General features: G+C 44.3%; 1 pseudogene; it reads left to right on the top strand.

Annotated features, from left to right (window-relative positions):
- The first annotated feature begins 5,608 nt into the window (after positions 1 to 5,608).
- Positions 5,609 to 23,268, top strand: LOC117532034 (annotated as a pseudogene).
- The last annotated feature ends 740 nt before the right edge of the window (positions 23,269 to 24,008 follow it).

The following is a 24,008-nucleotide window of genomic DNA, read 5'->3' as shown; positions in this document are numbered from 1 at the left end:
AGCGTAAACCAGATTATATGATGTGAAAAACAAGATTATTTCCACTGATTGGAAACACAATCACACACACACAAAGTACAATGCCATACCAGCCCTTGGAGGTGTTCACCTTACTCTTGGACCCATCAGCCCTTATTAGGCCGTCTCGGCAGGCGTAAGTGTGGTTGTGACATAAATGGTTTGATTACAACATGGAAACTCCTACTGACAATGTTCCGTGTCCCTTTTTAATGCAGTAGTACTTACACATACAACAGGTCAAAATAGTAGAAGGTGATGATGTATTGTTTGGCATATATGGCCAAGGGCAGTGTTTACATACCTGACTAGTAATGTTACCCAAACTCGATTGGTTTACTTTTGCAGAACATCAAAACATCGTAGGGTCAGGAAGGTGGAAGCTCATCGCAGATTCCTTTTGCAGAAGTACTAGATCAGTTTTGTTGCAAAGGATCTCCCACAGTTCAACACAAGCCATTGGCAATAATGATGAAAGGATCACAATGATGAGGAAAAATGCCAAACTGGTTTTCGAGCTTTATACCAAACATCGAGTGAGGCTGAAGGTTTTTAGCCATGCTAATGCCCCCTACAGCCATTTTACTGAAAAAAAAAATCTGATGGTGAAGAGCTTTGCTCATTAATGTCAACGACATAAACACATTATTTACTGTTGTTGTAAATTACATTGATCATTCAATAAATCTACCAATCTTGAGAATACAGAAGTTTCTGTAATTGTTATTCTACTTAGCAATGATATTTTCATGAATACCTTTAATAAACTCACATGTATGTACCATTAAAGCCTGCAATAGTTTATCATTACCAGATCATGTCAGTTTATTTAAAGTACCTTCATACACCCAAGCAATTTTTACATTTTACATTGTATTACATACAGTTGACGTGATATATTTACATCAACCTGCTTCGATATTCAGTCCAAAGCTTTGCCTTAGTTATATGAGTCTGCCTGTCATTGAAGGTTCTCAGTCATCCAAGTTTACTGAAGCGCAAGGAGTATTTCTGAAGACTTCCTGACATTTCAAACTGAAATTGAGATCAGTTGGATAAGTGGCAAAACATCTTGAAGACTAAGCATGAAGTCCATTTGGGTAAAGTTATAGAACCTCACTTTGAGGACATACTTCTTTGGCCCACTGAGAAGAATTTCAGAGTTTGTGTGGAAAAAAAATCAGGTTTGAGTTTGATGGGGTATGCAAGAGTCTTAAAGCTTTGCAGAAAGTCTGGAATTGATGCATCTCTGCTGATATTTAATGACCGTTATACTTACCCAACAACTATATATTAAACATGAGATGAAGTACACTATATTCTGCACCATCAGTATATTCAGCCCAGTCTCACGGTTTTTTCGTCCTCCTTCACAGTAACGGTATATAACGCTATATAAAATTAAGTGTAAAAGTTACAATGGAAGTATTTCTGAATGGGTTATAGATTTTTTAAAAACATACATTTTATTGTGCAGATCTCAAAACTACAGCTACAATTTGCCAGAAGGTACATCTAAGATGCAAGCCTTGATTTGATGTTTTGGTGAAAGAATTAAATACATTTATTTTTTTGTTGGGTCAGTGGCTGACATTTCATCTCTTGAACACGAGATGGTACACTCACTCTGAATACATGAACCATTTTCAGGATGGAGGCATTTCCTCATTTCCAAAATGCATCAAGAAACCCAATAAATAAAAAATAAATAGAAGTGCTTAATTTACTTATCTGGTTAAAAAAAATCCTTGAGTTATTTAATGTGGCACTTTCTCAAATGTTTGATTCAGGTCATGAGCATCCGCTGAAATAAATAAATAATGGTTTGCGGTGTTCAGCGGACATGTCTGCAAGAGAACCCCTGTTTAGCTGACTGCTAAGTGTGGAAGACACTGCTCAAACATTATTTATCTCAGTGAGAGACATGCCTCAGCTCAGAACACCTCCCCCTCCCCTCACTCTGTCTGCAGCAAAGGAGCACTGATATTTCACAGTTTTCCTGGATCATAAAATTTGCATGATTGTGATTGGTCGGTGGAGTCCAAATCTCTATCGTAGGCCAAATTTATATCATTTATATTGAGTACTGCATATACTGCGCAGTACTTAACAATATAACTATGAATAATCTTGGATCTGCTTGGTCAACCATGAAAGCCATCGCAGGCCTCCAACACTCTAAAACCAGCAACATCATCTCTTTTGATGGCTTCGAGTAGAACACTGAATTTGCAAATGCTCATAACTGTTTTATACACATTTTGATGGTTTTGATTTTTGTCTGGCCACATTTGGAGTACATCCAGAAAAAAATTGGGTTGTCGCCGTAAGAACGTTCAACACGTAGCAGGAACACAGTAGAAACCGATAAGGAGGTGGTTTGATCTCTTAACATGGAAGATGTGGTTGAACTTTGAATGTGGTTAAACAAAAAAAATGTAGTAACGACTGCTCTGGTGTGCTAACGATGAAATTAAACCTAATGGGGACTTCACTGATGAAGTGAAAGTGTTTTGTGGGCAGTCTGTGCATTGCTTTTTGACAGATGCTGGTCACTGTCCATGGTGCTGAAGCTCAACCCAAAAAAAAAAAAAAATTCTCTCCTACGTCCTTGTACAAATTGAGGTTTGCTTCCAATCATGCAGCTACATGCATGCACACACACACACAAAGCATATTTGAGTGTGTGTTTAACAGTGATGTTTAATACAGACAGGTTTGGCAGGAGAGCTGTTTTTCTGCCTGTAGTTTATTGTTGAACCGACATGTTGACACAAGAAAACTTGCAGAATGACTGAAAATGTGCAGCACATGGCACAGCATTGACAAGGACAAGATAGACACCGTGTCACCTCTGAGTTTGAGCTACATTTGCCAATTTATGGTGCCGGTTTGGGCTTTCTGAGACTGGCCTGCTGATGAGTATACTTTTGCCTGGAGCGACTGGTCTCTGTGTTTTGACACTCTGATATTTCTGCAATAAGTGCATCTACCTGCCCTCATGGACACCTTTAGTATTGTGTTCACCTCCTGTGCATAACCCTGGACTGGCCCTGGTATTGGAATAAACCACTTTGGACTTGTTATCCTGTCTGTTGTTTGCATTGGGGTCACACCTGAACTTAGTAATAGCAGTAGTGGTGCACAGGACGTTTTAGTCTCTACATACTGGCCACTGTGAAAAAGTTTTACAATCAGCAGAATCACGTTAGTGTACTCAACTCATGAGTACAGGGTCCACAGGAAAAATAAATTTACCTTCACTCTTACCTCTGCCCAGGAGGTCATGTGTTTGCGTGACTGCATGTTTGCAGGAAAACTTAATGATTAATTGATCTGTAAGAACACTGATTCAAATACAGATTGTTGCAAAAGGAAGACACCATTACATTTGGTTGAAGATCCTATAGCTATATTATTCCCATATACCATATTGCTTCCCATGACACTAAATAGTAGTAGTAGTCGTAGTAATGGGTATATGTGGTCTGTAGAAACTGAATTGTTCTTTTAGATTAATAAAGCTTTCTGTATCTGATTCACACCTCTAAAAGTTAATTGTCACTTTTTTGGTTTAACACCATGAAAATGTTCGTTTTTTATTATTTTATTATATTTGTATTTTGTTTTTGTTTTTTTTACTCTTAACTAATCTACATAACTGCATTTTCAGGACTTGCAGTTAAGTCCCAGTCTCCGGTGCTGAAAAAGGAAGCAAACACAGAAGTGCCAAATCTGACAGTTCTTTGAATGACTGCCTAAAGATGGCTCAAAAAGTCAAGCATTCCCCGTAGAACCCCTGTTAAATCGCCATTTCATAGCAGAAATACATATGTTAACAGCCTGGTCCAAAAAAAAAGGTTTGGTATTTGCGCTATCATCCCCGGTAATGACAAATGCACACCGGGAGGTATGTGTGAAGTTTGTATAATTCATTATTTATGCTATAAACTTGTGATAATAGGGTGGTTGTTTTTGAGTGACAGGTAGTGGGTGGCAGCCACAGATGCCAGTGAGCTGAGTCCAGGGCCCTGCTAGCTGTGGCTGTGGATTCAACGCATCGTCCTTTCTCAGCATTTAATCACAAATATCTGAGTAATATTGCTGCTGCTGGGATCTAACTGTTGCATTGGATCATCTAAGAAGTCACTGCTCCAGTATACTGAAAAGTGAAATTTTAGTATTATTTAATTTGTATGTTTACACTGCCAAGGAGCAGGTTGCATTAATGGCAGTATCATTAGCTGGGTGATATAAATTTTCTGATGGGAACAATGGTTGCAAAGACAATATGTCTGTCACCACTACGTCATACCCGCACACAAACCATCCACAAAATATCCAATTAGCCTGTTAGCCTTAGCATGTTTTTCAATTCCAAGGTGTGGGGCATGTCTGAGCCCATCGCTCCATCTCTTTATCCATTCATGGTTTCTCTGGGAGTTAGGCAGAGTCAGGACGTGATAATATGACATTTGGAGCACCCCCATTTCAGTTTCAAACTACTCTTCAGAAAACCAACATGGCGGGTTTGTTCAGTTTATGTCCAGTCGGTGTCCAGTCTATATCCAGCTGATGTCCAGTCTGTGTCCAGTCTCTGTTCAGCCTATGTCCAGTTTGTGTCAAGTCTATGTACAGTCTGTGTCCAGGCATGTGTAGTCGTGTCTGGTCTATGTGCAGTCTATGTCCAGTCCAGTCTGTGTCCATTCTATGACCAGTCCAGTTTGTGTCAAGGATATGTCCAGTTTGTGTCTAGTCTATGTCCAGTCTCTGTTCATTCTATGTCCAGTCTGTGTGCAGGTCTGTGTCCCAGGGTTGTACAGTCTGTGTCTGGTCTATGTCCAGTCCAGTCTGTGTCCATTCTATGTCCCATTTGTGTCCAGTCTATGTCCAGTCTCTGTTCATTCTATGTCCAGTCTGTGTCCAGTCTGTATTGGTCTATGTCCAGTCTATGTCCAGTCCAGTCTGTGTCCAGGCTATGTCCAGGCTATGTACAGTCTCTGTCCGGCCTATCTTCAGTTTGTGTAACAGTCTATGTCCAGTCTCTGTTCATTCTATGTCCAGTCTGTGTCCAGGCTATGTCCAGTTTCAGTCTGTGTCCAGTCTATGTCCAGGCTATGTCCGGTCTGTGTCCAGTCTATGTCCAGTCCAGTCTATGTCCAGTCCAGTCTATGTCCAGGCTATGCCCAGTCTGTGTCCAGTCTATGATTTTACATGACATATGGTCCATGCATGCAGATCCTGTGACATTTCCAGATCAGGGTTTGTCCATTATGTAAAAATATTTGAAGACTTATGTTTTATCGTAACAGTGGCTTGGTCTGACAGACGTTTTTGATCTGAAGCATTCTGCTACTATTTATTTATTTATTTATAACTACACTCAACAAAATATAAAACGCAACACTTTTGGTTTTGCTCCCATTTTGTATGAGATGAACTCAAAGATCTAAAAACTTTTTTCCACATACACAATATCACCATTTCCCTCAAATATGTTTCACAAACCAGTCGAAATCTGTGATAGTGAGCACTTCTCCTTTGCTGAGATAATCCATCCCACTCACACTGATATAGACTGTTCCTCCCTCTCGAGCACCTCCTCCTCTTTTTTTAGCTCTTCCTCACTCTGTTTTATCAGCATTCATACTTGCAGCAAAAATGGCCACGGCTGGGAAGGTAGGTGATTTTGTTGTGTTATTGATTCATAAAACTGAAACCAGAACATCAAAAGAATTTTAAAAACTAAAGTGTGTGAAAAGAGCTGAGTTGCAGGTCAGCATCAAGTTAAATCTAAAGTGTTATATATAAATATAAAGTAGCAGGATGTTGGTGTCGTGTGGAAGCAGAGTAACTGCAGAGCAGCAAACAGCAGGCCCAACTTCCAGCGTCTATATTTAAAGAGCACAAGTTCATGACATGCGTATGTACGGTGGCCTAGAGAGCTCATCACACTGCAGCTGGGAAAATGTAGGCAAACAGTCATAACTCATGCAAAAAGAGCTTCATCAGTTTGACAACACCTGCAGTGCAAATTCTCACAACACAATCAAACAAGAGCAATCTGAGTTTTCTGACATCCGTCAATCCGGATCCAGATCACCTCCAGAATTCTTCCATGCCCTAATATCTATCTGTGGTGGAAATCTGGTTAGAATCCATGATTTTTTTTTTTTTTTTACGTAATCTTTCAAAGCCAAAATAATGTGAAATCTTGATCCAGAATCCAGATCCAGATTGCCTCCAAAAATTTAATGGAATCTTTCATGACCTAATGTCTATCTGTTGTGAAAGCTTTGTCAAGATCCATGCAGTAGTTTTGACATGATCCTGCTAACAGACAGACAGACAAATAAATAAATGCCAATGGATGTAAAAAAAAAAAAAAACTTGCTGCAAATTCTCACAACACAACCAAAAAAAAGTGCTGCAAATCACACCAAAACCAAATAAAAATTGAGCTGCAAATTTTCACAACACAATCAAATAAAATTGCATTGCAAATTCTTACAAAACAACCAGATTAAAAAAAACACTGCAAATTCTCTCAAAAAACCAAATAAAAAAAGAAAGGGCAGCAATTTCTCACAGCACAACCAAATAAAAAACTGAGCTGCAACTTCCTACAACACAACCAGATTAAAAAAAACAAACACTGCAAATTCTCTCAACACAGCCAAATAAAAAAGCACTGCATATTCTCACAACAATCAAATAAAAAACACTGCAAATTCTCACAACAATCAAATAAAAAGCAATGCAAATTCTCACAAAACAACCAGATTAAAAACATACACTGCAAATTCTCTCAAAAACCAAATAAGAAAGAAAGCGTGCAATTTCTCACAGCAGAACCAAATAAAAACATTGAGCTGCAAATTCCTACAACACAACCAGATTTAAAAAAAAACACACTGCAAATTCTCACATCAACCAAATAAAAAATTGAGCTGCAAATTGTCAGTATGCAACCAGATCTGTTAAAGAATATGCTGCAAATTCTGACAACACAACCAAATAAAAAGCATTGCAAATTCTCACAACCATCAAATAAAAAGTGCTGCACATTCTCACAAAACAACCTAATAAAAAAAATTGTGCTGCAAGTTCTCACAACACAACCAGATTTTTTAAACATGCTGCAAATTCTCAGAACACAATCAATATTAAAAAAAAAAATTGCGCTGCAAATCCTCACAACCACATTAAAAAAACACCCACTGCCTAATCTCACAATACAACCTAATTAAAAAAAAGCACTGCAAATTCTCACAACAATCAAATAAAAAAAGCACTGCAAATTCTCACAAAACATCCTAATAAAAAAGCTCTGCAAATTCTCACAAACAACCAGATTAAAAAACACACTGCAAATTCTCTCAAAAACCAAATAAAAAAAGAAAGCGCAGCAATTTCTCACAGCACAACCAAATAAAAATTGAGCTGCAAATTCCTACAACACAACCAGATTTAAAAAAAAACAACACACTGCAAATTCTCTCAACACAGCCAAATAAAAAGGCACTGCATATTCTCACAACAATCAAATAAAAAACAGCAAATTTTCACAACAATCAAATAAAAAAGCAATGCATATTTTCACAACAATCAAATAAAAAACACTGCAAATTCTCACAAAACAACCAAATTAAAAACATACACTGCAAATTCTCTCAAAAACCAAATAAAAAAGAAAGCGTGCAATTTCTCACAGCACAACCAAATGAAAAAATTGAGCTACAAATTCCTACAACACAACCAGATTAAAAAAAAAAAACACTGCAAATTCTCACAAAACATCCTAATAAAAAAGCACTGCAAATTCTCACAAAACAACCAGATTAAAAAAAAAACACTGCAAATTCTCTCAAAAACCAAATTAAAAAAAGAAAGCGCAGCAATTTCTCACAGCACAACCAAATAAAAAAAATTGAGCTGCAAATTCCTACAACACAACCAGATTAAAAAAACACACTGCAAAATCTCACAACCAAAAAAAAAAATTGAGCTGCAAATTGTCACTATGCAACCAGATCTTTTAAAGAATATGCTGCAAATTCTGACAACACAACCAAATAAAAAAGCATTGCAAATTCTCACAACCATCAAATAAAAAAGTGCTGCACATTCTCACAAAACAACCTAATAAAAAATTGCGCTGCAAGTTCTCACAACACAACCAGATTTTTTAAACATGCTGCAAATTCTCAGAACACAATCAAAATTAAAAAAAAAAATTGCGCTGCAAATCCTCACAACCAGATTAAAAAAAACACCCACTGCCTAATCTCACAACACAACCAAATTTAATTAAAAAGTCTGCAAATTCTCAGTAATTTTTGTGCAGTGTTGTTGTATACTTTTATTGTTGCAGTTTACCAAACATCCATAACCCACCATTCTTTTTTTTTTGTCATCACGTAAACATGCTTCTGATTCAGATGTAGTTTCATCATCACTCATGAAAGGAAGATCAGTGGATTGTGATTGCCCATACAGTTGCCATAGCAACCGTGATGGAAAATAAGCATTCAATTTACATATGGTTTAATAAGTTGTGCTTGTTAAATTATCTTCTAGGTCATCAGGTGTAAGGCAGCGGTGGCCTGGGAGCCCGGTAAGCCTTTGGTGATTGAGGAGATTGAAGTCGAGCCGCCTCAGGCCGGCGAGGTCCGCATCAAGGTGAGAAAGAGCTGCAGTCCTGATACACCTCGTCCAGCCACATTTTTATAGATTGTGTCTTTACAACACCAATTAAGATCATAAAATATGACTGATAACAGACATCATACCTCCATAAATTAAAGATCTGTCTACCGAGGTTCACCAAAATGTGATGAGGTGTTCCTAAGATATCGTGCTAACCTGCACACGTATAAGCTTCGTATGTTCTGAACACAGACATCACACGATGACCGCGGCCTAAACCACCACGCTTGCTAATTGCCAACATGACTCCATCATTCATCAGCATTGCAGTGCCAGTTTTTGAGGTCCCTCACTGGTTGAGGTTGTCAGGATGCACTTCTGGTCTTGTGCAGATTGTGGCGACCTCGGTGTGCCACACTGACCTCTACCACCTTTTTGAAAGTCAGCGTAAAGAAGGTTTCCCGGCAGTGCTTGGCCACGAAGCAGCCGGCATCGTGGAGAGCGTCGGACCGGAGTCACTGAGTTCGTACCAGGTAGGGGTGTGTGTGTGTGTGTGTGTGTGTGGTTGTTAGATATATTTGTGTGTTTAATTATTTTTTTCTTATTTGTTTTCTTTATTTGCTTTGGTAGTATTTTTACTGTAGGACTGTATCCTAGATTCACATATTTTTGTCTGCTCTCTGTTGGAATGTGCATTATCGAACTGGATTTAACCAGTTAGAAATCATAAATGTCCCGTTATCGCACGGGTCAGTGGCAGGGGGTGGGACCTCCCTCGAATTCCCACGGGGACCAATAGAGAGAAGGATTTTGCGGAATATTTGTTGTGGCTTTATAAACACTGCGTCCATCGTTTGTGGTTCTAATGGACGGATCTCCTACGTGAGAGACAGTTCTAAAGAATCCAAGCCTGATTTTTCACTCTCACTTTGAATAAATTTAAAAGTGCGGAAACAGTTTGGTTTTGCACCCTTGTGTGGGGCAGTGTTACAAAAACAGCCGGGGAAACTAATATGGTGGAGGTTGATGTTTAGTTTTTGTTACCATGTGACTCCAATGGGGCTGATAACACCAAGTCCCTTCAGCTTTCTCCTGATAATAAAAAATGAAAACACAAACCTTGAATCTTTTTCTCTTTCGCTCCCTTTCTAATGAAGTAATAATTTTACTTGGCAAAGGTTTTGAACTATAAACAGTTGGATGTCGAGCAAAGTCAGTTGTTTTATACTGAACGTCATCAAATCCTGCAAATACACATCTGTGCTGGAAGAAACTTATTGTCCCCAAGGAAGGTTTAGACTTTTGTGCCGTTTCATCCCAAAAATCCACATCAGAAATCCAGTTTGAATGTTGGACCACCTGAAATGTAGTTTTAAGATCCCTGGTGACCTGTTGTGTTGAAAAGATGAAACTATTTGTGGTAAAGTAGGATTGACACTGTGAGACACGCATCAAAACTTGTTTTGTGCTGGGAATTTTCATTATTATCCAACTTTCAATTCACCATCTCATTTTATTTATGTTTCTTTATATACAGGGTACCTGGGTGAGTCGATATGTGAGAACTTGTAGACATTGTGTTGCTTCCCCTTTGACAGTGAGGATGCTCGGCAATGCAATCCTTTAATTGTGTTTGATTAAAGCCGTTGATAGATGGAACTGAGTGACATTAAAAACAACTTTGATCCTTCTCACTGCACTTTGATCTTGACTGATCAGTAACATTAGGAAGGGGTGGTGGCCAAGTGGTTAATGCGCTTGGTTTCAGTTCAGAAGGTTCAGGGTTCAAATCCCACCCCTGCCACATTTCTCCAGTAATGTGGAGTTGCGTCAGGAAGGGCATCCGGCATAAAACTTGTGCCAATTCAACATGCAGATCCACCTTGGATTTGCTGTGGTGACCCCAAGTGCAAACAAGGGAGCAGCCGAAGGGACTTACTGCTAATGTTTGCTATGTTTTTTGTAAGGAAGGAAGGAACGGAATTACACCAATAGTAATATTTTCGGGTTTCTGTCTGTACCTGTAGCCAAGTCTAAGTAATTAATCATCCACTGGGATCCACTTCTTAGTCAGTTCTTCTTTGGCTTTTTTCCCTGCACATGAAAATCGGTTCCTTAGTTTTGGAGTAATCTGTAATCTAAAAGTCATCCCATCAACTGTTTGTTTTCATTCATTCCATCTCGGATGATCCTAACGTTCCTTTCAGATAAATCACATGATCAACATTGCTTTTGTGTCCGTTAGGAGACAAAGTGATTCCTTTGTCCGCCTCGCAGTGCAGAGAATGTCGGTTCTGCAAAGAATCCGAACAGCAACCAGTGTGACAGAGGATGGTGAGTTCAGTTACTTTCTTGGGTTTACAAGTTACTTTCTTTATTGTGGCAAAACTCTAAAACTTAGATAAAAGTCTGTGAGGATGAACATGGCTGCAGTTATTCGGTTTATTCGATTCTTTTGTTGTTGGTCGTTTGGACAAAGCAGATGGTCACCCACTGAGTCTGGATCCACTGAGGTTTCTTCCTACAATTAAAAAAAAAATGCCCAGGGGAGATTTCCTTATAACTGTTGTCATCGTAGACCTTTACCCCTGTGAAGTACTTTGAGGTAACATGTTGTGATAATCACATTTATCTTTTAGAGTTACCGTCTGCACAGGTTGACTGGGATGGACTCACTCATCTAGGTTTTTATTGTTCAAACCCAAGGCTGTCACCAGGTCAGGAACAAGAGATTCTGCTCTAAAAGTCAAATGAAGGCTTTGAGATTATATATGGCCTAAATTTTAAGGACCTATATCAGCCCTGATCATCTTGGTGCCCCATGCTAATCCTAGATTCCATTGCGTGAAGCAGATGAGTCTCTGCCCCAGATGGGACACCAGTTCCATACAGGTTACTTCCTGGGCAAGGGCAGTACCCAGCTACAGCTGGGTAGAAAGGGCAATGCAGAGGAAGTTTATTGTCCAAGTCATGTCTGGGAGCATGGACTGGTGCCACATTTTGCCAACATCCCTGACATGACTGAACCTCCTTAGGAGCCAGTTGGCAACCTAAGAAGGACATCATCATTGGGGACTGGACTGCCTAAGGACCCCATGTCCTCCAGTTATTCAAGGATGCTAAGTTTTACTACAAGACACTAGAACAGTTTTTTAGCCCACTATTTTTCACCACAGGGACGGTTTGCACTGCACTATCTACGATAATCACTGCCACTATGGAACTCTCATGAACACTGGACATACTTCTTCCTTGCTTAACCCAAAGGACTGCGAGATGCCTGAGCTGGCCCAGTCCCGGGATACCTCTAGGCATGTGTGTGTGTGGTGTGTGTGTGTGTGTGTGGTGTGTGTGTGTGTGTGTTGGTGTGTGTGTGTGTGTGTGTGTGTGTGTGTCGTGTGTGTGTGTGGTGTGGTGTTGTGTGTGTGTGTGTGTGTGTGTGTGTGGACTGTGCAATACACTTTTTACTTTTACTAGACTCGGAAGTTGTGATGATTGAGAAATCTTCACTCCTATCATGGCTTAGTACACTTAACTGTTGGGAGGAGTGTAATGACACGGACCCACAACAGGGGTGCAAATGAACGGTTAATAGATAGTCAAATAAATACAATTTATTGTGGCAAATGTGCACAACAGGTCGAATACTACTTTTAGACAGTCAGTTACAAAATTCAACAGGTGACGTGTGGGCAGGTCCGAGGGTAGGAGACGCCTATCCAGAGAAGAGCCGGGGCCCACAAGGTTCCGCCGCCAACGAAGACCTGCAGTACACCGAAGCCGCCAAGTCCCGAGTCCCCAGGTGGCCTCTACTTCAGCTGTCAGATCCGGTACTGCTGGCAGGAACAGAAGACAGGTTAATGGTGGGTGTGTGCACACCCAGCAGAACAATCAGCAATTCAGTTCGATTCCGTTTGTGGGAGAATCTCACCTCGACACAAAAATACAGATACGTGCAGTGACCGACTGTTACTTCTCTGGTTTTGGAAAGAGGAGTAAAGTCCGTCACTCTTAAAACGTCCAAAACCCAGCTCCAGCTGATTTGAAGATAACAGGTCCGTCTGCAAAGGTTTTCAAAGAAAGACAATGAGTAGTGCGTGAGCACAGACACGGCTGAGAGTTTTATCTGAGTGGTAAACTGATATCTCGGCAGAGATGTGGTGTCCCTCCAGTCTTATATGGGATGGGATGGTGATGAGATGATTTCTGACAGCTGTTAGTCCTGGCTCCTGGGTGGTGACTGCGCCCTCTGGTGCCTGAAACCCAACAACAGGCAGGGCGCCCTCTGGCGTTGGCCAGCAGTACTTCCTCTTCGGGCGGCCCACATAACAGGACCCCCCCCCCTCAACGGGCGCCTCCTGGCGCCCCGACCCGGCTTGTCCAGGTGTAACTGGTAGAACTCGGCCAGGAGGGCGGGTCCAGGATGAAGTCCTCTTCACCCAGGAGCGTTTCTTCAGGTCCGTAACCCTCCCGGCTCCACCAGATATTGGAGACCCCGACCCCTCCGGCGAACATCCAGAGCCTACGGGCAGGAGGCGGCGCAGGTCCGAGGGTGCAAAGGTCCGAGGTGTGGTATGGTTTGATCTTGGAGACATGAAAAACAGGATGGATCCGCAGTGAAGCTGAAACTCCCAGCTTCACTACGGCTGGACTGATGATTTGGTGATCCGAAATGGTCCGATATATCTGTCCATCAGCTTTTGCGACTCCGTGTTGAGAGCAATGTTCTTTGTTGACAGCACAGACCTCCTGCCCGGGCTGATATTCCGGGGGCCGGGTCACGTCGGCGGTCTGCATGGCTCTTCACCCTCATCTGGGCTTACAGCAGGGCAGAGCGGGCTGTACGCCACACCCGACGGCACCTCCTGAGGTGGGCCTAGACCGAGGGAACCCCGACCTCCTCCCTCCCCAGCTGGAAACAATGGGGGCTGGTACCCCAAACACGCTTCAAATGGGGAGAGGCTGGTTGCTGAGGAAACTTGACTGTTATGAGCGTACTCGATCAGGCCAGATGTTGACTCCAGGCTGTCGGCGTGTGCGGAGGTCATACACCGCAGGGCCTGTTCCAGTCTTGATTAGCCGCTCTGCTTGCCATTGGTCTGTGGGTGGTACCGGATGAAAGGCTAATGTCGCAGGGATACCATGCAGACGTATGACATGGTGGACCAGGAGGTCTGCAGTCTCCTGGGCCGACGGGAGCTTCGGGAGGCCACAAAGTGGGCCGCCTTGAGAAACCGCGTCCACTATCATCACGGATGGCTGTCATCCCTGGGAACACAGGCTAGACCCGTGACTGACGTCCAGGCCGCTTATGGGACAAGGGCGGATGAGGCACAGGCAGTGGCTGGAGGAGTCCCTTCTCCAGTTGGTGGATGCCTTGGCCCTGGCAAGGCTGGTACAGGCCCGCCGGACCATTACTCCCGGACATCGGCTTCCAAAGACGCCCACCAGAACCGCTGCCGAATGACTGCCAACGGTCCTCTGCACCCCTGGAGGGCAGGTGAGCCTGGAACCGTGGCAGAAGTCCAATACTGCAGTCCTACGTCTCGTGGGATGTACAAATGGTTAGGTGGTCCACGCCGGGGTCCGGGTGACGCGTCAGGGCCTCTCTGACGATTGTTCTCCACATCCCACGTCAGTGTGGCGACGATAGTGGACTCCGGGATGATGTTTCTGGTGGATCCGACAGCTCCACTCTGACTTCCTCTTCATGCACCCGGGACAGTGCGTCTGACCGCTGGTTCTTAGTCCCGGGGTGATAGGTGATCCTAAAGTCAAAACAGCCACAAAAAAAAAGAGACCAACGGGCTTGCCTGGGGTTTCAGACGCTTAGCGGTCCGGATAAACTCCAGGTTCCGATGGTCGGTTGAAAACCGTGAATGGAACCACAGCTCCCCTCCAACAAGTGTCTCCACTCCTCCAGGGCCTCCTTCACCGCCAGGAGCTCCTGATTGCCGACGTCATAATTCTGCTTTGCTGGGGTCAACCTGCGGGAGAAATAGGCACAGGGGTGGAGAACTTTATCGGACTCCCCGCTCTGGGACAGCACAGCTCCTATCCCTGAGTCAGAGGCATCTACTTCCACAACAAACTGGCGGCTAGGATCAGGCCTGCACCAGAATTGGCGCAGTAGAGAACTGGCGTTTCAACTCCCTAAACGCGGCATCGCACCGATCCGACCAGGTGAAGGGAACTTTTGGGGAGGTCAGGGCGGTAAGGGGACCAACAACCTGACTACAGCCCTTGATAAACCTCCGATAGAAATTAGCGAAGCCGAGGAACTGTTGGAGCTTCCTACGGCTTGCCGGTTGGGCCAATCTCTCACCGCCGCTACCTTGGCCGGCTCAGGGGCGACAGAGTTGGAGGAGATATGAACCCCAGCAAGGACAAAGAAGTACGGTGGAACTCGCACTTCTCGCCCTTCACAACAGCCGGTTCTCTAACAACCGCTGCAGGACCTGACGTACATGCTTAACATGGGTCTCAGGATCCGGGGAGGAAGATGAGGATATCGTCTAGGTATACGAAGATGAACCGATGCAGGAAGTCCCGCAAGACATCATTTACTACTGCTTGGAACGTCGCGGGGTCGTTAGTGAGGCCGAACGGCATGACCAGGTACTCAAAGTGACCCTAACGGGGTGTTAAATGCCGTCTTCCATTCATCTCCCTTCCAGATCCGAACCAGGTGATACGCGTTCCTAAGATCCAATTTAGTGAATATTTTGGCTCCATGCAGGGGCGTGAACACTGAATCCAACAGGGGCAACGGGTATCAGTTGCGAACTGTGATCTCGTTCAGCCCTCTAAATCAATGCATGGATGGAGACCGCCGTCCTTCTTGCCTACAAAAAGAAACCAGCACCTAACGGGGAGGACGAGTTCCGGATCAACCCGGCGGCTAAAGAGTCCCAGATGTAGGTCTCCATTGATTCTCGCTCGGGGCGTGAGAGGTTGTACAGTTTACTGGACGGATACTCAGCGCCCGGGATTAAATCAATGGCACAATCATACGGTCGATGCGGGGGAAGCGTGAGTGCCAGATCTTTGCTGAAAACGTCAGCAAGATCATGGTACTCAACAGGCACCGTCGTGAGATTGGGAGGACTCGAACCTCCTCTTTAGCAGTCACACCGGGTGGAACCGAGGATCGTAAAACACTCCCGGTGGCAGGTTTCGCTCCATTGAGCTACAACCCCAGATGGCCAATCGATCCGGGGACTGTGCTTACTAATCCATGGATAGCCCAAAATAACTCTGGAGGTAGAAGGTGTCACAAAAAACACAATCTCCTCCCTGTGATTTCCAGACACAATCAGTGTTAAGGGCTGTGTCTGGTGTGTGATTAATGGAAGAAGGGTGCCAGCTAGTGCCCGTACCCTCACTGGTGAAGGAAGAGCCACTAGAGGGAGCCCTACTTCTGTAGCCCATCTGCTATCAAGCAGATTCCCTTCCGACCCCCGTGTCGATTAGTGCTGGGGCTTGAAGGGTTAAATCCCCACAGAGGATCACAACTGGGATTCGTGCAGATTTTCGTGCATTACCCGCGTGTGTGTTATGGCCCACCCTTAGCCCAGTCTCTAAGGGTGAGCGTGGGTGTTTAACCACTTGGGGCATTGTTTCTGCAGATGCTCGTTAGAGCCGCAGAAAAAGCACTCTCCGCGGGCCAGCCTCCTCTGTCTGTTTTCTAATTTTATTTTGGCCCTGCTCGTGTCCATAGCTTTGTCAGCAGGGGGAGCTGTTGTCACATGGAGCATTCTGGCTCTGGAGCGTGGGGAAGGCAGGGCTGCTTCGGACCGGGAAGGGAGAGGGGCGGCGCGTGCCCGGCCACGTCCTTCGTCTCGCTCCCGTCGACGTTCTTCCAATCGGTTGTCTAACAGTATGACCAGATCAATAAGCCCATCTAAATCCCGCGGCTCATCCTTAGCCACCAGATGCTCCTTCGGGACTGACGACAGTCCGTTTACGAAGGTGGTGCGGAGTGCAGCGGTATTCCAGCTGGACCTCACAGCCGCAATGCGGAAGTCGACCGCATACTCAGCTGCACTCCGACACCCCTGTCTCATTGACAGCAGCGCCGTAGAAGCAGTCTCGCCTCTGTTTGGGTGATCAAAAACTGTTCTGAACTCCCTCACAAACCCAGTATAAGAGGTAAGGAGCCATGAATTCTGCTCCCAGAGCGCCATAGCCCAGGCGTGTGCCTCGCCTTGAAGCAAATTAATTACATAAGCCACCCTGCTGGCGTCCGACTCGTACATCACGGGACGCTGTGAAAAGACGAGCGAACACTGCATTAAAAAGTCCGCGCACATCTCCACACAACCCCCGTACGGCTCTGGGGGACTTATGTATGCTTCAGGGGATGGTGGGTGGGGTCATTGAATGACCAGTGGAATGTCTATATTCGACACCGGGTCAGCAGGAAGAGGAGCTGCTGCAGCGCCCTGAGCGTGCGCTTCCACCTGCGCGGTGACAGCCTCCATCCTACAATTGAGGATGACGTTCTGCTCAGTCATTAGATCCAACCGAGCAGTAAAGGCGGTGAGGATTTGCTGCAACTCACCAATCACACCTCCTGCAGACGCTTGTGCACCCTGCTCTTCCATTGGCTGTTCAACAGATGGTTGATGCCCCTCGGGATCCATGATGTTGGCCGGGATATCCTGTTGGGAGAGTGTAATGACACGGACCCACAACAGGGGGTGCAAATGAACGGTTAATAGATAGTCAAATAAATACAATTTATTGTGGCAAATGTGCACAACAGGTCGAATACTACTTTTAGACAGTCAATTACAAATTCAACAGGTGACGTGTGGGCAGGTCCGAGGGTAGGCGACGCCTATCCAGAGAAGAGCCGGGGCCCACAAGGTTCCGCCGCCAACAAAGACCTGCAGTACACCGAAGCCGCCAAGTCCCGAGTCCCCAGGTGGCCTCTACTTCAGCTGTCAGATCCGGTACTGCTGGCAGGAACAGAAGACAGGTTAATGGTGGGTGTGTGCACACCCAGCAGAACAATCAGCAATTCAGTTCGATTCCGTTTGTGGGAGAATCTCCACCTCCGACACAAAAACACAGATACGTGCAGTGACCGACTGTTACTTCTCTGGTTTTGGAAAGAGGAGTGAAGTCCGTCACTCTTCAAACGTCCAAAACCCAGCTCCAGCTGATTTGAAGATAACAGGTCCATCTGCAAAGGTTTTCAAAGAAAGACAATGAGTAGTGCGTTAAGCACAGACACGGCTGAGAGTTTTATCTGAGTGGTAAACTGATATCTCGGTGTCTCCTCCAGTCTTATATGGGATGGGATGGTGATGAGATGATTTCTGACAGCTGTTAGTCCTGGCTCCTGGGTGGTGACTGCGCCCTCTGGTGCCTGAAACCCGACAACAGGCAGGGCGCCCTCTGGCGTTGGCCAGCAGTACCTCCTCTTCGGGCGGCCCACATAACACTTAACACTGCTTTTTGATCAGTTTAACTTTTTGCTGAATGTCTTCATGCACCTTACCAGGATTTTTGTTCTTTGTTGAATACTATTTATGTCTTAGTTCTTCTAACTTCTACATCACAATACTACATCATAGACTTATCTGTCAACACTCATTGCTTCTTGGTCATGTTAATCTCTTGTCTACCTAAACTCACAGGATGTGTTTTTGCACAATTGTTTTTTGTTTTTTCCTCTCCTTGACTTTGACCTGTGTTAATGCTTGTTGTGTATATGTGTGTCTTGAAATGTCCATGTGGGCATTATGTGTATTGTGTAAGCTACTTGACACCTTAATTTCCTCCTGGGAATCAATAAAGTTACTCTACTCTACTGAACCCAGGTCTACATATAAGAAACTCATCTTCTTGTCCCACTGAACTAACTTACTCTGGTCTAAAATAGACTGTTTCAGTTGTTAAGGCACTTTTTGTAGTAATCTCAATGGAGAGACGTTTTTTTTCTTGCTGTCATGTGACCTCTGGTGTATTATATTTTGTTATATTTTCATATCCTATGTACATTGTCAGCTTCATTTTTGACAATGTAGCAATATTTTGAATTTGCTTTAGTTAACTGAACTACATTTTTCCCTCAATTCAATTAAATTAATTTTACACCATATACACCATCAAATAATATGAAGAGGTTAGAACCAGTTGAACCTAGGACTACTGGACCCTATGACCAGTGGACCCTCCCCGAACGGATGTCCAGTTCTTGTCAAAGGTTTGATTATTCACTGCAGTAAATTCTGTTGTTCAGGGCGGCCGATCGATACTACATTTGACAGCAAGTGACTCCAGGTTTACTTGTAAGGGTCAGAAGATTTTGCAGTTGATGGGAACCAGCACCTTCTCCGAGTACACCGTGGTGAACCAGATCTCTGTGGCAAAGATCGATCCTGCAGCCCCTCTGGACAAAGTCTGTCTCATCGGCTGTGGAGTCTGTACAGGATACGGGGCGGCAGTAAATACTGCACAGGTACGTGAGGACTATTAAACCAGTACCCAAAACACAAGGAAAGGCAGTGAGAACTGTTGACTTCAACTCAGGGGGTTCATGGATGGTGAACAAATGAGATTCTGTTTTGTTTATGTTATTTTGTGCCAAATGCCTAAATGCTATTGTGTCCCTTCTGTGATTATTGGAAGCCTCAGTAACATCTGTTGTCTCCAATCCCCAGAGAAGAACGACAAACACTACAAGTGGAGAGAAAAGGAGGAGAAGTTCAGGAAGCTTCTCATTGCTCAGAACTGATGTTACAAACTAAGTAAGATGAACACTGAAGTCTGTGTCATTTTAGGTCAAGCCGGGCTCCACCTGTGCCGTTTTTGGCCTGGGCGCTGTGGGTCTGGCTGCTGTTATGGGCTGCAAAGCTGCAGGAGCCAAGAGGATTATTGCTGTCGACACCAACCCTGATAAATTCGACAAGGCCAGCGTGTGTGGCGCCACCGACTTTGTGAACCCTAAAGATTACAGCAAACCCATCAAAGATGTGCTGGTTGAGATGACTGATGGAGGAGCAGACTACACCCTGGAATGCTCCGGGAATGTAGATGTCATGGTGAGCAATGTGAAGACGCTTGCATCACGCTAAGAATGCAAGCCTGAACCGTGGACTGATTCCACCAACTAAAATATTACTGGACAGAAGTCTTCTGTACTCACTGGACTGTCTCAATAATCACCTGCTGCTTAGGTTTATCCAGTAACCTGATCAATCCTTTGTGTTTCTCCCGATCTAGCGCAGCGCCTTTGAGTCATGTGTGAAAGGCTGGGGGGTCTGCGTACAGGTTGGGTTCATCAACAAGGACATTTCAACCCAACCCATTGAGCTCATCTTTGGACGTACATGGAAGGGATCTCTGCTTGGAGGTGAGGTACCTACCAGTCCAACAAAACCAGTACCACTAACTCAAGACTCCAACGGAAAAATCCATAAGCCCAAAAAGATCTAATGGTGCTTTTAGTGCTGCATGGTACCAACTCAGCTCTACCTTACCCTCTCTTTTTTTTCTTCTTTGGGTTTTCATTGGCCACACCTGGAACCTAGTACCTGGTTCTGTTTTGATATTATCTCATAGGCACTATAGTACCTATTGGGTGGGTCACAGAGCTTTCTCTTATCGTTCCCCTGTTCTGTGGAATGATCTCCTTGCATCAATAAAACAGTCAGATTCTGTAGAGACTTTCAAGTCCAGACTTGAGAAGTACTTATTTTCCCTTTCGTATGGCTAGCATACTGTCATAGTATGTTACTATGCTTTTTACTCTTTTAATTCATTTTATTAGGAGACAGAGTGGGCCGCGGCCTCAACTTTATCTAAAGTCTGGGTCTGTTAGTGAAGCTTAGGGCTAGTGGCCGGCAATCACCTTAGTATTTCTTCTGTTTTTCTTGTGGCTTAATGTCGACAAATTATACTGTATTTGTTGTCTTTCTGATGCCTGATTGTTTTTTTTTTCTCTCTGTTTGCGGTCCATTCAGAGATGGGAGTGGTGTCTTCTGCAAGCCTCCCATCCTGAATACCAGCGTGGACTCCCAAAATTTTGTGTATATGTGTATTGTCAAGTGTGTCTGTAGCATGGCCCAAGCAGAGGATCACCCCTTTGAGTCTGGTCTGCTTGAGGTTTCTTCCTCACATCATCAGAGGGAGTTTTTTCCTTACCACTGCTGCTCTGGGGGTTGGTAAGGTTAGACCTTACTTATGTGAAGCGCCTTGAGGCAGTTTTGTTGTGATTTAGCGCTATGTAAATGAAAATAAATTGAGCTGAATTGAAGTGACAGGCAGCCGGACAGATGTAAAGCCTTTGTAATACCCGATGGCCTCGGGTAATCAGGCACAAAACACAGACCGACTTCTTTTAAAATGCTATGTTTCTTCAGCCACACCAAAGAAATTAAAGTATTTCCAGATGTCGTTTTCCAAAATCAGGATGCTTTATGTGGATATGTTTTTGTCAGGCTGTGATGATGAATCTGACTGAAATGACATAATAGGTAGACTTTATATTTACTCTGTGTGAATGATTTAAATATTTGTAACAGTCTGAACTGTTTGTATGAGGACTGCAGCTTTCAGCCAATCAATGGACTTACGAGGTCTGTTAGAAAACTATCCGACCTTTTTATTTTTTAAAAAACTATATGGATTTGAATCATGTGCGCTTGCATCAGCCAAGCTTGAACCTTCATGCGCATGCGTGAGTTTTTTCACGCCTGTCGGTTGCGTCATTCACCTGTGGGCAGGCTTTGAATGAGCACTGGTCCAGCCCCCTCGTCGGATTTTCATTGTCAGGAAAATGACTGAGCGATTGGAGCAGCGCTGAATCAAATTTTTCCAGAAACTGTGAGAGACAGCCAGGTGGAAACCATTCGGAAGATTCAGACGGCTTTCGGTGAAGATACTCTGGGCATCACACAGATTAAGGATCATTACAACTGGATTAAAGACGGCCCACAGCGGCACAGGGTGCGCCGCGCTCCAAGTGGCCATCGACAGGCTGAAACGACCAGATCATTTCCAAAGTGAAGGCTGTGTTGATCTGGGACGTCGTCTGACTACCAGAGAAATTGTGGAAGAGGTGTACATCAGCACTTTTGCGGCACATTCCACTGTTACAGGAGATTTTGTAATGAAAGACGTGCGGAGGAATTCGAGCATCGGGACGGAGCCGCTCATGGCGCAAAACAAAAAGCACGTCCGTGTTGGAAGTCTCACAGGACAAGTTGTGACATGCCCAGCTGTTACACAATTTCTCGGATACTCACTCGACTGAAAAGCCACCGAAAGCCGTCTGAATCTTCCAAATGGTTTCCAACACGGACGTGCTTTTTGTTGTGCGCCATTAGCGGCTCCGTCCCGACGTGTGAATTCCTCTGCACGTCTTTCATTACAAAATCTCCTGTAACAGTGGAATGTGCCGCAAAAGTGCTGATGTACACCTCTTCCACAATTTCTCTGGTAGTCAGACGACATCCCAGATCAACACAGCCTTCACTTCGGAAATGATCTGGTCGTTTTAGCCTGTCAATGGCCACTGGGAGCGCGGCACACTCTGCGCCGCTGTGGGCCGTCTTTAATCCGGTTGTAATGATCCTTAATCTGTGTGACGCCCAGAGTATCTTCACCGAAAGCCGTCTGAATCTTCCGAATGGTTTCCACCTGGCTGTCTCTCACAGTTTCTGGAAAAATTTGATTCAGCGCTGCGCCAATCGGTCAACCATTTTCCTGACAATGAAAATCTGACGAGGGGGCTGGACCAGTGCTCACTCAAAGCCTGCCCACAGGCGAATGACGCAAACAACAGGCATGAAAAAACTCACGCATGCGCACGAAGGTTCAAGCTTGGCTGATGCAAGCGCACATGATTCAAATCCATATAGTTTTTTAAAAAAATAAAAAGGTCAGATAGTTTTCTAACAGACCTCATATTTCAGACAATTATAGTTTCCAATCCACCTAACCTGCATGTCTTTGGATGTGGGAGGAAGCCGGAGCACCCGGAGAAAACACACACAAACACGGGGGAGAACGTGCAAACTCCACACAGAAAGGCCACAGATGGGAATCAATCCCATGACCTTCTTGCTGTGAGGCAATAGTGCTAACCACTAAGCCACCTTGCTGGCCTGTTTATTTATTTATTTTCTTATTTTTATGTATTTATCTATAGTTCTGGATCTTTATGAAGTGCTTTAAACACTCTTTGTTTTTATGTGATCCGATCTGTGTGTACTTTGTGACTCAGGTTATAAGACTAAAGACGGCATGAACGGTTTGGTTAAACTCTACCTCAACAAGCAGCTGAAGCTGGATGAGTTAATCACTCACAACATGACCTTGGATCGCATAAATGACGCCACTGAACTCATGAAACACTACACATGGTATTTATGTTTTTTTTCTAACATTCACATATTCATGTCTTTGCACTATTACACATATAATGAATTTATAAGTGATGATCTTTTCATGTATTTTGCTCCACAGTATCCGGGTTGTCCTGAACATGTCTCCACAATAATATGAGGCATTGAGAAGTTCTGACGCCAAATGACATCAGCAAAGCAGTTTACACACTGAAATAAATAGGCTACATGCTAAACCACATAGCATGTTTGGTTTCATCATTTATTTTTGATGTTGTAGGTCACTTCAGGTCAGGTCAGGTCAGGTGTTGCCACACTGCACTGCCAAACCATCTTGGATCTTGAATGGCCCCAACAATAACAACAGGTAGACAACCGGTCCATCCACACCTCCCAAAAGAGACCATCCATCTGTCACGTCCAGGTGAAAGGTGGACGTTCCCGTGACCTGTTCCAGCCGATGGAGACCAGAGAAACAGCAGAGAATTAGTGATGAATCAGCGGGAGTTTGGTTGTTGAGCATTCTGGATAAACTACCTGTGCTAAAGCTACAATTAGCATTAACACTGCTAGCTCATATCCAAACAATGAGAGTCAGAGTCAGAGAGTCATGCGGAGCCAGATCGGCGGTTCAATCAAGGCGGCGCTAGCGGACAGTACGCCGTTCTAAACGCCAGCTCCCGGTTAAAACGGTGTTCCAAACGGCCGATAGGCGGCGGTCAGTATAAAAACGCTAGCGCGCTGCATGCGGGCCTCTCACTCGCGGCCAGAAGACGGAAGAACAAGAAGAAGAAGAAGAAGCTCCAGATATTTTTGCAGAGAAGCTCCAGTATGCCTCCAAAGAAAGTTGGCAGCGGCAAGGACTTTGGCAAGAAGAAGGAAACCAAGAGGTCTGGTTCAGAAGCAGAGGGGAGGCCTGTGGTGGAGACAGAGGAGCAACACATTGAGGAGGGGGAAAGGGAGGAAGAAAAGGCTGAGGAT

The sequence above is a fragment of the Thalassophryne amazonica genome, chromosome 19 (assembly GCF_902500255.1).
Source record: "Thalassophryne amazonica chromosome 19, fThaAma1.1, whole genome shotgun sequence".
Taxonomy (NCBI): Eukaryota; Metazoa; Chordata; class Actinopteri; order Batrachoidiformes; family Batrachoididae; genus Thalassophryne; species Thalassophryne amazonica.
This window is presented reverse-complemented; position numbering and strand designations above follow the sequence as displayed.